The following is a 17,433-nucleotide window of genomic DNA, read 5'->3' on the forward strand; positions in this document are numbered from 1 at the left end:
GTAAGTATTTAGTTTTGAATTGGATTAATTTAGTTAATAAGAGTTATAATATTTGGATGTATTTAATTAATATTTAAGTTAGGGGGGTGTTAGGGTTAGGGTTAGACTTAGGTTTAGGGGTTAATAATTTTATTATAGTGGCGGCGGTGTAGGGGGGGCAGAATAGGGGTTAATATATGTATTATAGGTTGCGGCGGTATAGGGGGGGCAGGATAGGGGTTAATAAATTTATTATAGGTGGCGACAGTGTAGGGGGGGTAGATTAGGGGTTAATACGTTTAATATAGGTGGTGACGGGGTCTGGGAGCGGCAGTTTAGGGGTTAAACAATTTATTTAGTATTTATTTATTAATTGGTATCGGCGAGTATTTGAAAACAAGTATCGGTACTTGTACTCGGTCATAAAAAAATGGTATTGGTGCAACCCTACTCAGGAGTGTTAATGATTCTTTAATTTTGTAAAAATACAATAATTTTAAATGTCCATTTAAATTATACAAAACTATGTAATCAAATTTCATGATTTATTTTCTTTCATGTAATTGGCAAGAGTCCATGAGCTAGTGACGTAAGGGATATACAATCCTACCAGGAGGGGCAAAGTCTCCCAAACCTCAAAATGCCTATAAATACACCCCTCACCATACCCACAATTCAGCTTTACAAACTTTGCCTCCTGTGGAGGTGGTGAAGTAAGTTTGTGCTTGACTTATATGATTTCTTCTATGATAAGCGCTTCTAAGCATTCTGAAGCCCAATTCCTTTCAGAGTACAGTGTTTGTCAGAGAGATGTGAAGAGAGTTTCACCTATTGATTTTATGATTTCCCTTGCGGGAAATCTTTTCAAGGGTTCTCTGTTATCGGCCACAGGGATTCATCTCCTACCTCCCTTTTCAGTTCAACGATATATTCTTATATACCATTACCTCTGCTGATAGATTTCAGTACTGGTTTGGCTATCTGCTATATGTGGATGGGTGTCTTTCGGTAAGTATGTATCATTATTTAAGACACTCTCAGCTATGGTTTGGCGCTTTATATATAAATATAAAGTTTTAAATATATGTATTTTACTTATATTTGCCATAAGTCAGGTCTATGTGTATTTCCCTTTCAGTCTGGCAGTTTCATTATGGGAATCCTGTTTTAGGAAGTTTGTCTTACCTGGGGTATAGTCTTTTTTCCAATTTGACATGCGGGCAAATTTGGCTCGCAAGGGCACACAATGCTATAATTTATTGCGTCATTCTTGGCGCGAGAATATTTTGGCACGAATGTGCATCTGTAATGACGCAAGTTCATCAATTCCTGCGTCTTAGTTGACGCCAGGTTGTTTGTCGCAAATTGTTTTTGTTATGACATGAGTTGCGTCATTTCCGGGTGTTTGTTGGTGCTAAAAAAAAAATTTTCAACTTCCTTTTGCGTTGTGCGTCATACTTGGCGACAAAAAAATTAATTTCATTTTACCCCACTTCCTATATGCCCCTTGCCTTCTTTATGCTCAGAGGGCTATTCTATTTGCCTTTTTGTCAATTTTAGCATTTGCATTTTTTCCCATTCCTGAAACTGTATATATGTGGAAATAAGATATTTCTGTTTAAATGATATTTGTTCTTTTACACTTTACAAGATCTCTCAATCTGATCCTGTCTCAGAAGCTGCTGTAGGAACCATGCTGCCTGAACACAGTTCTACCAAAACTAAGTGTATCTGTTGTAAGCTAGTGGAGATTATATCTCCAGCTGTAGTATGTAACAGTTGTCATGATAAGCTTTTGCATGCAGTAAAGGTTTATATTAGTGCTAGTACAGTATCTGTTGTTCCTTCAACATATAAAGTACATGATATCCCTGTTGATATGAAAAATTATATTGCTGATGCGATAAAGAAGGCAATGGCTGCTATACCGCCTTCAAATAAACGTAAAAGGTCTTTTAAAACTTCTCATAATACTGATGAAATTTGTAATGACCGACACATACTGATATATCCACCTCTGATGAGGATCTCTCTGATTCGGAAGATCCTACTTCAGACATTGACACTGATAAATCAAATTATCTTTTTAAGATTGAGTATATTCGTTCTTTGTTAAAAGAAGTGTTGATAACTTTGGCTATTGAGGAGTCTGGTCCTCTTGATAATAAATCCAGTAAAGTTTAAATTCTGTCTATAAATCTCCTGTGATTACTCCTGAGGTTTTTCCTGTTCCTGATGTGATTGCTTAGGAATGGTCTAAGCCTGGTACTTCTTTTGTTCTTTCTTCAAGGTTTAAAAAGTTGTATCCTTTGCCAGTAACTAAGTTAGAGTTTTGGGGGAAAGTCCCTAAGGTTGATGGGGCTATTCCTACTCTTGCTAAGCGTACTAATATTCCTATGAAAGATTGTACCTCTTTTAAGGATCCTTTAGATAGGAAAATTTAATCTTATCTAAGGAAAGCTTATTTACATGGCTATATTCTCAGACCTGCCATTTCTATGGCTGATTTTGCGGCTGCATCAACGTTTTGGTTGGATAGCTTAGCACATTGGGAAAAAAAAATCTGATTTGCATAGCATTGTTCGTTTGCTTCAACATGCTAATCATTTTATCTGTGATGCTATTTTTGATATCACCAAGATTGATGTTAAATCTATGTCTTTGGCTATTTTAGCTAGAAGAGCTTTATGGCTCAAATCATGGAATGCTGACATGGTTTCTAAATCTAGGTTACTATCTCTATCATTCCAGGGTAATAATTTGTTTGGTTCCCAGTTGGATTTTATTATTTCCACTATTACTGGGGGGAAGGGAGTTTTTTTTGACCGAATATAATTTTTTTTAGGTTAAATCTAAAGCTTCTAATCGGTTTTGTTCCTTTCGTCAGAATAGAGAAAAGAAAACCACTCCTTCCCCTAAGGACTCTGGAAGCCATCTTTGAGTTGGAATAAATCCAAACCAAAGCCAGCCCCTAAGACTTCATGAAGGTGCAGCCCTCAATCCAGTTCTGCTGGTGGGGGGCAGATTGAAATTATTTCAAGATGTTTGGGCAGTTTCTGTTCAGAATCATTGGATTCAGAATATTGTCTCTCAGGGGTATCGAATAGGTTTCAGAATAAGACCTCCTGTGAGAAGATTTTTTCTCGCTCATGTTCCAACAAATCCTGTGAAATCTAAGGTCTTTTTGAAGTGTGTTTCAGATCTAAAGCTTTCAGGGGTAATTGTACCAGTTCCACTTCTGGAACAGAGTCTGGGTTTTTATTCAAATCTGTTCATTGTCCCGTAGAAGGGAAATTCCTTCAGACCATTTCTGGATCTGAAGTTTTTGAATCAATTTGTAAGGGTCCCCACTTTCAAGATGGTAACTATAAGGACTATTCTGCCTTTTGTTCAGCAAGGTCATTACACTTACTGGATGCGTATCTTCACATTCCGATTCATCCAGACCACTATCGGTTTCTGAGATTCTCTTTTCTAGACAAGTATTACCAATTTGTCGCCCTTCCATTTGGCCTAGCAACAGCTCCAAGAATCTTTTTGAAGGTTCTCGGTGCCCTTCTATCTGTAATCAGAGAGCAGGGTATTGCAGTGTTTCCTTATTTGGATGATATCTTGGAACTGGCTCAATCTTTTCATTTAGCAGAATCTCACACAAATCAACTAGTGTTGTTTCTTCAAAAACATGGTTTGAGGATCAATTTACCAAAGAGTTTCTTGATTCCTCAGACAAGGGTCACCTTTTTAGGTTTCCAGATAGATTCAGTGTCCATGACTCTGTCTTTAACAGACAAGAGACAAGTGAAATTGGTTTCTGCCTGTCGAAACCTTCAGTCTCGATCATTCCCTTCAGTGGCTATGTGCATGGAAGTTTTAGGTCTCATGACTGTAGCATCAGATGCAATCCTTTTTGCTCGTTTTCATATGAGACCTCTACAGCTTTGCATGCTGAATCAATGGTGCAGGGATTATACTCGGATATCACAATTGATATACTTAAATTCCAACATTCAACTCTCTCTGTCCTGGTAGTTGGACCATCATCAGATTATTCAAGGGGCCTCTTTTGTTCGTCCTTCCTGGACTGTGTTTTCAACAGATGCAAGTCTTACAGGTTGGGGAGCTATCTAGGGGGTCTCTGACAGCACAAGGAGTTTTGAATCCTCAAGAGGTGAGGTTACCTTACCAATCAATATTTTTTAACTCTGTGCTATTTTTAGGGCTCTTCAGGCTTGGCCTCTATTAAAGAGAGAATCATTCATTTATTTTCAGACAGACAATATCACAACTGTGGCATATGTTAATCATCAGGGTAAGACTCGCAGTCCTTTAGCAATGAAAGAAGTATCTCGGATACTTTCTTGGGGGGAATCCAACTCCTGTCTAATCTCTGTGATACATATCCCAGGTGTAAACAATTGGGAAGCAGGATATCTCAGTTGCCAGTCTTTACATCCAGGGGAGTGGTCTCTCCATCCAGATGTATTTTGTCAGATTGTACAGATGTGGGGTCTTCCCGAAATAGATCTGATGGCTTCCCATCTAAACAAGAAGCTTCCCAGGTACCCTTCCAGGTCCGGGGTTCCTCAGGCGGAGATGGCGGATGCATTAGCAGTTCCTTGGTTTTCCCAACCTGCTTAAATTTTTCCGACTCTAGTTCTTCTTCCAAGGGTGATCTCCAAGATCATAATGGAACAATTGCATGTGTTTCTGATAGCACCAGCATGGCCTCACAGGTTTTGGTACGTGGATCTTGTCTGGATGTCCAGTTGCCAACCTTGGCCACTTCCTTTAAGGCCAGACCTTCTGTCTCAAGGGTCATTTTTCCATCAGGATCTCAAATCGCTAAATTTGAAGGTATGAAAATTGAACGCTTAGTGCTTAGTCATAGAGGTTTCTCTGACTCAGTGATTAATACTATGCTATAGGCTCGTATGTCTGTTTCAAGGAAGATTTATTATCGGGTTTAGAAAACCTATATTTCATGGTGTTTTTCTCATAAATTCTCTTGGCATTCATTTAGAATTCCTAGAATTTTAAAGTTTCTTCAGGATGGTTTGGATAAAGGTTTGTCTGCAAGAAATTTGAAGGGACAAATCTCTGCTCTTTCTGTTTTATTTCATAGAAATATTGCTGAACTTCCTGATAATCACTGTTCAGGCTTTGGTTCGTATCAAGCCTGTTGTTAAATCAAGGTTGTGAATTCTAACAACATTAGTAGGGAAATTGTTGTTCCTTCCTTGTGTCCTAATCCTAAGAAAACTCTTGAAAGATTTTTACATTCTTTGGTTGTTGTAAGAGCTTTGAAATATTATATCGAAGCTACTAAAGATTTCATGAAGACTTCTAGTCTATTTGTTGTTTTTTCTGGTCCTAGGAAAAGTCAGAAAGCCTCTGCCATTTCTTTGGCATCCTGGTTAAAATTTTTGATTCACAAGGCTTATTTGGAGGTGGGACAGTCTCCACCTCAAAGAATTGCAGCTCATTCTACTAGATCATTCGCCACTTCTTGGGCTTTTAGGAATGAAGCTTCGGTTGATCAGATTTGCAAAGCAGCAACTTGGTCTTCTTTGCATACACTTACTAAATTTTACCATTTTTATGTATTTGCTTCTTCTGAAGCAGACTTTGGTAGAAAAGTTCTTCAGACAGCTGTCTTGGTTTGATTCTTCTGCTTATGATTTAAGTTTTTTTTCTTGAAATTTATTAGAAAGACTTATTTTTTGTGGATTTATTTTTTTCAGCAGAAATAGCTGTTTTTATTTTATCCCTCCCTTTGACTCTTCTGTGGTCTTCCACATCTTGGGTATTTCTATCCCATACATCACTAGCTCATGGACTCTTGCTAATTACATGAAAAAAAACATAATTTAAGTAAGAACTTACCTGATAAATTCATTTCTTTTATATTGGCAAGAGTCCATGAGGTCCACCATTTTTTGGGGTTATGATTTTTGTATAAAAGCACAAATTTATTTCCAGTTCCTCTTTTGTATGCTTTTGTACTCCTTATTTTATCACCCCACTACTTGGCTATTTGTTAAACTGAATTGTGGGTGCTGTGAGAGTTGTATGTATAGGCATTTTGAAGTTTGGGAAACTTTGCCTCTCCTGGTAGGATTGTATAGCCCATACGTCACTAGCTCATGGTGCTGCTGTGGAATCTGCTGACGCTCTACAAATAAAGTAATAATAGCTCTGTTTCATTAGAGCATACTGAGAGCATACTGAGGTAGGCTTAAAAGAGTGTCTTGAGCACTATGTATAAAATATTGTTAAAGGGAAGTGAAGCCTAAAATATTTATTTCATGATTCAGAGCATACAATTTTAAACAAACTCTGTTATTAAATTCACTTCATTCTCTTGGTGTCCTTTGCTGGGAGCTAGCTGGAACATAGGCATATTAGGCATATATGGGCACCTATCAATCAACAACTATCTCCTAGTAATGCATTGCTGCTCATGTGCCTACTTAGGTATGGTTTTTAATAAGAATATTATCACCTAGATTTAGAGTTCTGCGTTAGCCGTCAAAACCAGAGTTAGGGGGTCCTAACGCTGGTTTTGGCCGCCCGCTGGTATTTAGAGTCAGTCAGGAAAGTCTTACAGGTTGGGGAGCTATCTAGGGGGTCTCTGACAGCACAAGGAGTTTTGAATCCTCAAGAGGTGAGGTTACCAATCAATATTTTTTAACTCTGTGCTATTTTTAGGGCTCTTCAGGCTTGGCCTCTATTAAAGAGAGAATCATTCATTTGTTTTCAGACAGACAATATCACAACTGTGGCATATGTTAATCATCAGGGTTGGACTCGCAGTCCTTTAGCAATGAAAGAAGTATCTCGGATACTTTCTTGGGGGGAATCCAACTCCTGTCTAATTTCTGTGATACATATCCCAGGTGTAAACAATTGGGAAGCAGGATATCTCAGTTGTCAGTCTTTACATCCAGGGGAGTGGTCTCTCCATCCAGATGTATTTTGTCAGATTGTACAGATGTGGGGTCTTCCCGAAATAGATCCGATGGCTTCCCATCTAAACAAGAAGCTTCCCAGGCGGAGATGGCGGATGCATTAGCAGTTCCTTGGTTTTCCCAACCTGCTGCTCATGTGCCTACTTAGGTATGGTTTTTAATAAAGAATATTATCACCTAGATTTAGAGTTCTGCGTTAGCCGTCAAAGCCAGCGTTAGGGGGTCCTAACGCTGGTTTTGGCCGCCCGCTGGTATTTAGAGTCAGTCAGGAAAGGGTCTAACGCTCACTTCCAAGCCAGGACTTTTCCATACCGCAGATCCCCTTATGTCAATTGCGTATCCTATCTTTTCAATGGGATCTTTCTAACACCGGTCTTGGCTGAAGTGAGCGTTAGAACTCTAACGACAAGGCTCCAGCCGCAGCAAAAAGCCAGGAGTTCAGAGCTTTCTGGGCTAACGCCGGTTCATAAAGCTCTTAACTACTGTGCTCTAAAGTACACTAACACCCATAAACTACCTATGTACCCCTAAACCGAGGCCCCCCACATCGCTGCCACTCTATTAAAAATTTTTAACCCCTAATCTGCCGACCGCACACCGCCGCAACCTACATTATCCCTATGTACCCCTAATCTGCTGCCCCTAACATCGCTGACCCCTATATTATATTTATTAACCCCTAATCTGCCCCCCCCAATGTCGCCGCTATCTACCTACAATTATTAACCCCTAATCTGCCGACCGGACCTCACCGCTACTATAATAAATGTATTAACCCCTAATCCGCCTCACTCCCGCCTCAAAAGCCCTATAATAAATAGTATTAACCCCTAATCTGCCCTCCCTAACATCGCCGACACCTAACTTCAAGTATTAACCCCTAATCTGCCAACCGGACCTCGCCGCTACTCTAATAAATGTATTAACCCCTAAAGCTAAGTCTAACCCTAACACCCCCCTAAATTAAATATAATTTAAATCTAATGAAATAAAATAAATCTTATTAAATAAATTATTCCTATTTAAATCTAAATACTTACCTGTAAAATAAACCCTAATATAGCTACAATATAAATAATAATTATATTGTAGCTATTTTAGGATTAATATTTATTTTACAGGCAACTTTGTATTTATTTTAACCAGGTACAAAAGCTATTAAATAGTTAAGAACTATTTAATAGCTACCTAGTTAAAATAATAACAAAATTACCTGTAAAATAAATCCTAACCTAAGTTACAATTAAACCTAACACTACACTATGAATAAATTAATTAAATAAACTATCTACAATTATCTACAATTAAATCAACTAAACTAAATTACAAAAAAGAACAAACACTAAATTACAAAAAACAAACAAACACTAATTTACAAAAAATAAAAAAAGATTACATGAATTTTAAACTAATTACACGTACTCTAAGCCCCCTAAAAAAATAACAAAGCCCCCCAAAATAAAAAAATGCCCTACCCTATTCTAAAATAAAAATTTAACAGCTCTTTTACCTTACCAGCCCTTAAAAGGGCCTTTTGCGGGGCAGCCAATAGAATGCAAGCTCAATCTGATTGGCTGATTGGATCAGCCAATCCGATTGAACTTGAATCTGATTGGCTGATTCAATCAGCCAATCAGATTTTTCCTACCTTAATTCCTGGTTGATAGAACCTTATCAGCCAATCGGAATTCGAGGGAAGCCATCTTGGATGACGTCATTTAAAGGAACCTTCATTCGGACTTAGGAAGTCAGAAGAAGAGGATGGATCCGCATCGGCTGCTTCACGATGGTCCCGCTCCGCGCCGGATGGAAGAAGATAGAAGATGCCGCTTGGATGAAGATGCTTGCCAGTCCAGATCTCCTCTTCTTGCCGGATAGGATGAAGACTTCGGACCCTCTTCTGGACCTCTTCTTGCCGGATAGGAGGCAGACTTCGGACCCTCTTCTGGACGGATCGGTGATACCCGGCATGGTGAAGACAAGGTAGGAAGATCTTCAGGGGCTTAGTGTTAGGTTTTTAAAGGGGGGTTTGGGTTAGATTAGGGGTATGTGGGTGGTGGGTTGCAATGTTGGGGGGGGTATTGTATGTTTATTTAAATGTAAAAGAGCTGTTTTCTTCGGGGCATGCCCCGCAAAAGGCCCTTTTAAGGGCTGGTAAGGTAAAAGAGCTGTTAAATTTTTATTTTAGAATAGGGTAGGGCATTTTTTTATTTTGGGGGCTTTGTTATTTTTTAGGGGGCTTAGAGTAGGTGTAATTAGTTTAAAATTAATTTTTTTAACTAGGTAGCTATTAAATAGTTCTTAACTATTTAATAGCTATTGTACCTGGTTAAAATAAATACAAAGTTGCCTGTAAAATAAATATTAATCCTAAAATAGCTACAATATAATTATTATTTATATTGTAGCTATATTAGGGTATATTTTACAGGTAAGTATTTAGATTTAAATAGGAATAATTTATTTAATAAGATTTATTTTATTTCGTTAGATTTAAATTATATTTAACTTAAGGGGGTGTTAGGTGTTACAGAAGCATTAGTTATTTTGTTGTGAAGAGCTTATTTCCCAGCAGAAATGCCTGAACCAGCAAGCCAGCGCCTAAGAAGGGCTCCAAGAAAACCGTAACAAGTATCATTTCATAAAGAGTTAACTCTTTTTTTTCAGCTTTTAGAAACTATTGTCTAATCACCTCTGGAGCCAGACTGCTAATTGATAAGATGAACTTGTAAACTTGTTATCTTAAGTACTGTAATCCTATTGTGGCCTGTCAAAGGACAGTGCTCTCTATCTAAATGTGTGATGGGGGGTTTTGTGCTTCCCCCCCTCTCCCCCTGGGAGTGCCCTGTGTGCATGTAACCTTAATAAAAAGCAGGCTGGGCATCCCAGTCCTGAGTTCTTGTTTGACCCTCAATCGCAGCGTTGACTCGTTTTTGTGGGCAGAAGGGTATCCTAGCTGTACTGCAGCTAAGGGAGATTATTCTATATTTGCGAGACTCATATAGAATACTATGGAAAGCAGCTTCTCCCCTCTTTAGCAATAGGGATCCAGGCTACTAAGCGGTCCATCTCTCAGCGAGACTAAGGGTAACCGTAACATTTGGCGGCAGCGGCGGGATTTTCCTGGATTTCCTAGGAGAGGTACAGAACGGATGGAGAGCGCTTACGAAAAATTGAACCCTAAAAGATTTACTTGAAAGCAGAGGGGGGTACGCCAGCAACCGGCCGAGGAGAGAGCTGATCGCAGAATTGACCGAACTGGATCAGAGCTTCACAATGGCGGAAACACCGACCACGATTAGTGACGAAAAAACCAGGATTGTTCGGGAAAGGCTCTCATTATACGGGCCGAACCCCTCCATGGAATTGGTACAGCAGTTGATGGCGGAGGCGGACGAGGATATACGAGAGACTCGAGCCCACGAACTCAACCTAGCGAACGCACACCGCAATGCTGAAGCCCCGCAGGTAATCATCCCTGTCGAAAATGCTGGGAGGCCCAAGATACCCTATGCGGCATTTCGACCCTTCCTAGAGAGCGAGACAGGGATTGATGAATATTTGGCGGACTTCGAAAGGCAATGTGCCCTGCACCAGATTCCCAACAGAGAGTGGCCCACGATATTGTCTGGGAAACTATCCGGGCGAGCCCTGGAAGCCTTTCGTACTCTGGGTGCTGAGGAAGTGACACAGTATGAGCTAGTTAAGGAGACACTGTTGCGACGGTACGCTGTAACTCCGGACACGTATCGCCGACAGTTTCGGGGCACGGAAAAGAAGCCTAACGATACCCATATGGAATGGGCGCACCGAATGCGGAGAGCGGCAAATCACTGGCTGAGCGGAAGTAAAGCGGTGACTGGGGAGGAAATTTTACAATTGTTTCTCTTAGAACATTTTTATAATGGCATGGAACAGCAAGGGAAGGAATGGCTGCGAGACAGGCGGCCTTCTACCTTAGAAGAAGCAGCCAAATTGGCCGATGAACATTATGACTCCCGTCTTCACGAACCCATGAACTACCGAGCTCCAGCACGGGTCGAACCCAGAGAGGTTTACCGTGCACCCCCTCGTGCTGAATTCCGAGCCCCGGTGCCCACAGGGCCCGTCCGACACTCAGGACCACCCAATAACAGCTCTGAGCGTCCCAGACCGACTTGCCACCGATGCAAGCAACCAGGGCATTTCATGGCTAGCTGCCCCCTTAATACGCACCAGACACCCAGGAATTACAATTACCCCTCTGGGTCCTATCGTCCGGCCCGGGCCCTCTGTGTTAACCAAGAGGCCCCTATGGAGGGATATGTGGGGCCGCTTCACGAGGCAGACCCTGTATATGCTGCCTCAGATAACCGCCAGCACCATCGGCAGAGGGTATGGCTCGAGGGGCGATCTACCGAGGGATTGCGAGACACAGGGGCTACTATCACGCTGGTACAGAGTCATTTGGTGCCAGAGCACAAGCGATCCGGACAGACTGTGGCCTTTAGAGTGGCGGGGGGGGATGTGTACAAAATTCCAACAGCTAAAGTGCATCTTGATTGGGGAGCGGGAAAGGGGGCTGTGAACGTGGGCCTAATGGATAATTTACCTGCCGAAGTACTACTGGGCAACGATTTGGGCCCCATGACTTCTGCCTATGCTCCAGTATGCAACAACGAGGCGGACCCAGTGACTACACGGGCCCAAGCCCGGACGGAGCGAGAGCTCTCACCAGTGCGGGAGACACAGGTAAGACCTACCCCGACCTTGCCTGACAGGTTAGGCCCCATACCCTGGGACACCCCAGATGCTTTCGAGGCAGAGTCTAAGACTGACCCGACCTTACAAAAGTACCGGGAACGAGCAGAGACCGGAGGGGGCGGGGCAGATAACGAAACATTCTTATGGGAAAAAGGGAAACTATACCGCTGGACAGAGAAAAGGGGACAGCGTAGGCGACAGCTGGTAGTGCCCCACAAATACCGTCAAGAAATCCTCAAAATAGGCCACGACATCCCCTTAGCAGGCCACCTAGCCGTTACCCGTACCCTACACCGCATTACTCACACGTTCTTTTGGCCAGGGGTGCACGCTGACGTTAGAACTTACTGTAACACCTGCGATGTGTGTCAACGAGTAGGAAGGCGAGGCGATCACCCTAAAGTCCAGCTAGTAAATATGCCCATTGTAGAGGAACCCTTCAGCCGGGTTGCTATTGACCTAGTGGGACCACTGGCTACCCCTAGTCCCTCCGGTAAGCGATACATTCTTACCGTAGTGGACTACGCTACCAGGTACCCAGAGGCTGTCGCCCTATCCAACATACAAGCGGATACGGTAGCGAATGCACTAGTACAGGTGTTCTCCCGGGTAGGATTTCCAAAAGAAATCCTATCCGACCGAGGCACCCAATTTACGGCTGAATTGACCCAACAACTCTGGCAGGTTTGCAAAATTAAGTCCCTCCTGAGCTCCCCATACCACCCCCAGACGAACGGGCTGTGTGAGAGGTTCAATGGGACCCTCAAGCAAATGCTCAAGACGTTCACTCAGGAATACCGAGACTGGGAACGCTTCCTGCCGCACCTCCTATTTGCTTATCGGGAGGTGCCCCAGGAAACGACAGGGTTCTCTCCCTTCGAGTTGCTCTACGGAAGAAAGGTACGGGGACCCCTAAACCTGATCCGGGAGCACTGGGAGGGAGAGATGGAGGCTGACGGTGTCCCAATTGTGCCATACGTGCTGGAACTCAGGGACCGAATGGAGCAATTAGCCAAATCCGTGCGGGCTAATCTCCAGTTGGCCCAGAGAAGACAGAAAGTATGGTACGATTGGGGGGCCCGAAAGAGAATCTTCACCATAGGACAAAAGGTGTTAGTACTTAAGCCGGTGAAGACAGACAAATTGCAGGCGTCCTGGCAGGGTCCCTACCAGATCGTAGAGAAAAGGGGAGACACCACTTATGTGATAGCTAGCTGCCATGACAACAATCTTAGAAAGACATTCCATGTAAACATGCTCAAGGAATATTTTGAGCGACCAGAGAACGTGACGGCCGTATGTTGTTCCCCTCAGGAAGACCCCGACAGTTTACCCATTCCAGACCTATTAGAAAAGAGCCTCCCCACAGGTATAGTGGCGCAGGTTCAGATAGGGGACCGACTTAGCCCCACTGAAAGGGAGCAACTCAACCAACTCCTCCAGTCCAAACACCTCACCTTCTCCCCGAAGCCAGGGTACACTACTTTAACCACCCACCAGGTAGATACTCCGGGACAAGCTCCCTTGCGCCAGGCTCCGTACCGAATCCCCGAAGCAGTTAGGACAGGAATGAAGAAGGAGATCGATGAGATGCTCCAGCTCAGGGTAATTGAGCCCTCCGATAGTCCCTGGGCCTCCCCAGTTGTCTTGGTGCCCAAGAAAGATGGGACCACCCGGTTCTGCGTAGACTATCGGAGGCTCAATGAAAATACCGTGACGGACGCTTACCCTATGCCCAGGGTAGACGAGCTACTCGATCGTATAGCCAGGGGAAATTACCTGACCACTATTGACCTCTGCAAAGGTTACTGGCAGATTCCCCTGGCCCCGGAGGCTATCCCCAAGTCGGCATTCGTCACTCCATTCGGCTTATATCAGTTTAGGGTAATGCCGTTTGGGATGAAGAATGCCCCAGCTACATTCCAGCGCTTGGTGGATAGGCTCCTGGATGGCTTCCAGAGTTTTGCTTGCGCCTACCTGGACGACATAGCGATCCACAGTGAGTCCTGGGAGGACCACTTAGCTCATGTGGGAATGGTTCTGGATCAGATCCGGGCTGCTGGCCTGACTCTGAAGCCAGAAAAATGCCACTTTGGGATGGCCGAGGTACAGTACCTGGGTCACCGGGTGGGGTGTGGAAAGCAGCGACCAGAGCCGGCCAAAATAGAAGCTGTCGCCAATTGGCCCACCCCCATCACTAAGACTCAGGTCCTAGCCTTCCTGGGCATGGCAGGGTACTATAGACGGTTCGTACCAGACTACAGCACACTTGCCAAACCCCTGACTGACTTGACCAAGAAGAACTTACCTCGACAGGTCCTGTGGTCTCCCCACTGTGAAACGGCTTTCCAGGCTCTCAAAAATGCTCTAATTAACGCTCCTGTCTTGGCGGCCCCAGCCCTTAACAAACGTTTTATCGTCCATACAGATGCTTCCATGTTCGGGCTGGGAGCCGTCCTCAGCCAAGTAGGCGAAGATGGAGGGGAGCATCCAGTTGCCTACATCAGCCGGAAGCTCCTGCCCCGCGAAGTCAGCTATGCAGCGGTCGAAAAGGAGTGTTTGGCTTTGGTGTGGGCATTAAAGAAATTGACTCCCTATTTATATGGTCAGGAGTTCACTCTGGTCACCGACCATAACCCGTTGGTGTGGCTGAACCGGGTCTCTGGAGATAACGGCAGGCTATTACGTTGGAGCTTATCGTTGCAACCCTTCAATTTCACCATTACTTACAGACCTGGGAAACAGAATGGCAACGCCGACGGGTTGTCCAGACAAACCGACCTCAGCCCCGCATAACCAGCGGTCTGGACAGCCTTAGTCTGCCCCGAAAAGGGGTCAGACCGTGTCTGCCAGAGTGTTCCACAGAAAGGGAGCACTGTTACAGAAGCATTAGTTATTTTGTTGTGAAGAGCTTATTTCCCAGCAGAAATGCCTGAACCAGCAAGCCAGCGCCTAAGAAGGGCTCCAAGAAAACCGTAACAAGTATCATTTCATAAAGAGTTAACTCTTTTTTTTCAGCTTTTAGAAACTATTGTCTAATCACCTCTGGAGCCAGACTGCTAATTGATAAGATGAACTTGTAAACTTGTTATCTTAAGTACTGTAATCCTATTGTGGCCTGTCAAAGGACAGTGCTCTCTATCTAAATGTGTGATGGGGGGTTTTGTGCTTCCCCCCCTCTCCCCCTGGGAGTGCCCTGTGTGCATGTAACCTTAATAAAAAGCAGGCTGGGCATCCCAGTCCTGAGTTCTTGTTTGACCCTCAATCGCAGCGTTGACTCGTTTTTGTGGGCAGAAGGGTATCCTAGCTGTACTGCAGCTAAGGGAGATTATTCTATATTTGCGAGACTCATATAGAATACTATGGAAAGCAGCTTCTCCCCTCTTTAGCAATAGGGATCCAGGCTACTAAGCGGTCCATCTCTCAGCGAGACTAAGGGTAACCGTAACATTAGGGTTAGGGTTAAACTTAGCTTTAGGGGTTAATACGTTTATTAGAGTAGCAGTGAGGTCCGGTCGGCAGATTAGGGGTTAATACTTGAAGTTAGGTGTCGGCGATGTTAGGGAGGGCAGATTAGGGTTTAATACTATTTATTATAGGGTTTTTAAGGCGGGAGTGAGGCGGATTAGGGGTTAATACATTTATTATAGTAGCTGTGAGGTCCGGTCAGCAGATTAGGGGTTAATAATTGTAGGTAGGTAGCGGCGACATTTGGGGGGCAGATTAGGGGTTAATAAATATAATATAGGGGTCGGCGATGTTAGGGGCAGCAGATTAGGGGTACATAGGGATAATGTAGGTTGCGGCGGTGTACGGAGCGGCAGATTAGGGGTTAAAAATAATATGCAGGGGTCAGCGATGGCTGGGGCAGCAGATTAGGGGTTAATAAGTGTAAGGCTAGGGGTGTTTAGACTCGGGGTACATGTTAGGGTGTTAGGTGCAGACTTAGGAAGTGTTTCCCCATAGGAAACAATGGGGCTGCGTTAGGAACTGAACGCTGCTTTTTTGCAGGTGTTAGGTTTTTTTTCAGCTCAAACTGCCCCATTGTTTCCTATGTGGGAATCGTGCATGAGCACGTTTTTTAAGCTGGCCGCGTCCGTAAGCACTGCTGGTATTGAGAGTTGCAGTGGCGGTAAATATGCCTGTACGCTCCCTTTTTGGAGCCTAACGCAGCCCTTCTGAGAACTCTCAATACCAGCGTTGTTTAAAAGGTGCGGGGGAAAAAAAGCAGGCGTAGCTAACGCACCCCTTTGGCTGCAGAACTCTAAATCTAGCCGTAAGGGAATTAAGCAAATTAGATAATAGAAGTACATTGGAAAGCTGTTTAAAATTTCATTCACTGAATCATGAAAGAAAAATGTTGGGTTCTGACTCAACCTTAGTATACTAAGAGAAAGAGGTAAATTGGATTGTTTTTTAAAATTCTACACTTTTGGTTATTTAGATAGAGTGTGAGGTGAGGTTCACTTGCTGAACTTTCAATCTTCACTCTATTTAGCGAGCACTGCATTGAACTTTACATGCACTTAGATTCAAGACTTTTTTTTCAATTTAAAAGGCATTTTATTTTCACAGGTCAATGAGAAAAACAGAATATTTAAAAATGTAATATAATACTTTATTTTATTTTTTTAAATGGATGCCCCTGTGCTGACTTAACTATTTAAAAAAAAAAAAAATCCCAATTATACTTCAAAATGCACACAGCTTCCAGCCTCCAAATTTTGTAAAAGACCTTTATTTTCCAACTTGGTCCATAGGTACAAACAAGGTTTCAGGCCTGCAATAGGCCCTTCATCATGTAGCATGACTAAGGGCCTATTGCAGGCCTGAAACCTTGTTTGTTTGTACCTATGGACAGAGCTGGAAAATAAAGGTCTTTTACAAAATTTGGAGGCTGGAAGCTGTGTGACTTTTGAAGTATAATTGGGACTTGGTAAGTCTCCTTCCATGCCCCACATTTAAAGTCTGCTGTCTTCCCATCTGGAATATTAACTTTTTTTTTAACAGGAGTTGTTCCTTTCGAGCATTGAGCAATAGATACCTATGAATTTATTTTATACAAATAGTCACTTCTTGTTAGTTACAATTTAAAATTTAATAGCTTTTACATTAAAAGGCAAAAAGAAAATGTTATGTTAGAGCATTTAATTATTGAACTGTTGCTTGCACACAACTTTGGCCTCAACTCCAATGTTTCTAAAAATCTAATTTGATATAAAAAAACTGTATCAGGCAATATTTGTTTTTTTTCTTCAACACAATCGCAATCTTACAGATTCTATACACAGCTGAGCTTGATAACTCCTGCAATATTCAATATTCCCAACAACAGCACCATTAAAAACTAAAAATGGCTGCTGATCACTTAAAACTTATAAAGTAGAAACTCAAAGCATTTTCCACAAAAAAATAAACTCCAAAACAAGGGGTCACAATCTTAAGTCAAGGGCAAAATTACATATGCGGCGTCACCCGCAAAAGCCAGCGACATCGGTCTTTATGCGGTTTTGGTATCACATATACGGCGCCGCATATAAATGTGGTGCGTATATTTCCCCCATCACCCTGCTATTTTTACTCCCATAAACTAACATAGAACCGCATAGCAAATCGGTATTACATATTCAGTGCAAGGACTTACGCTGTAAAAATTGAGAAATTTTACTCCATTTTCACCTCGCCACACATAGGCAGGCACAGCAATCCTTGCGCAGAATATGTGAGCACTGTAACTCCCGTA

The sequence above is a fragment of the Bombina bombina genome, chromosome 6 (genome assembly GCF_027579735.1).
Source record: "Bombina bombina isolate aBomBom1 chromosome 6, aBomBom1.pri, whole genome shotgun sequence".
Taxonomy (NCBI): Eukaryota; Metazoa; Chordata; class Amphibia; order Anura; family Bombinatoridae; genus Bombina; species Bombina bombina.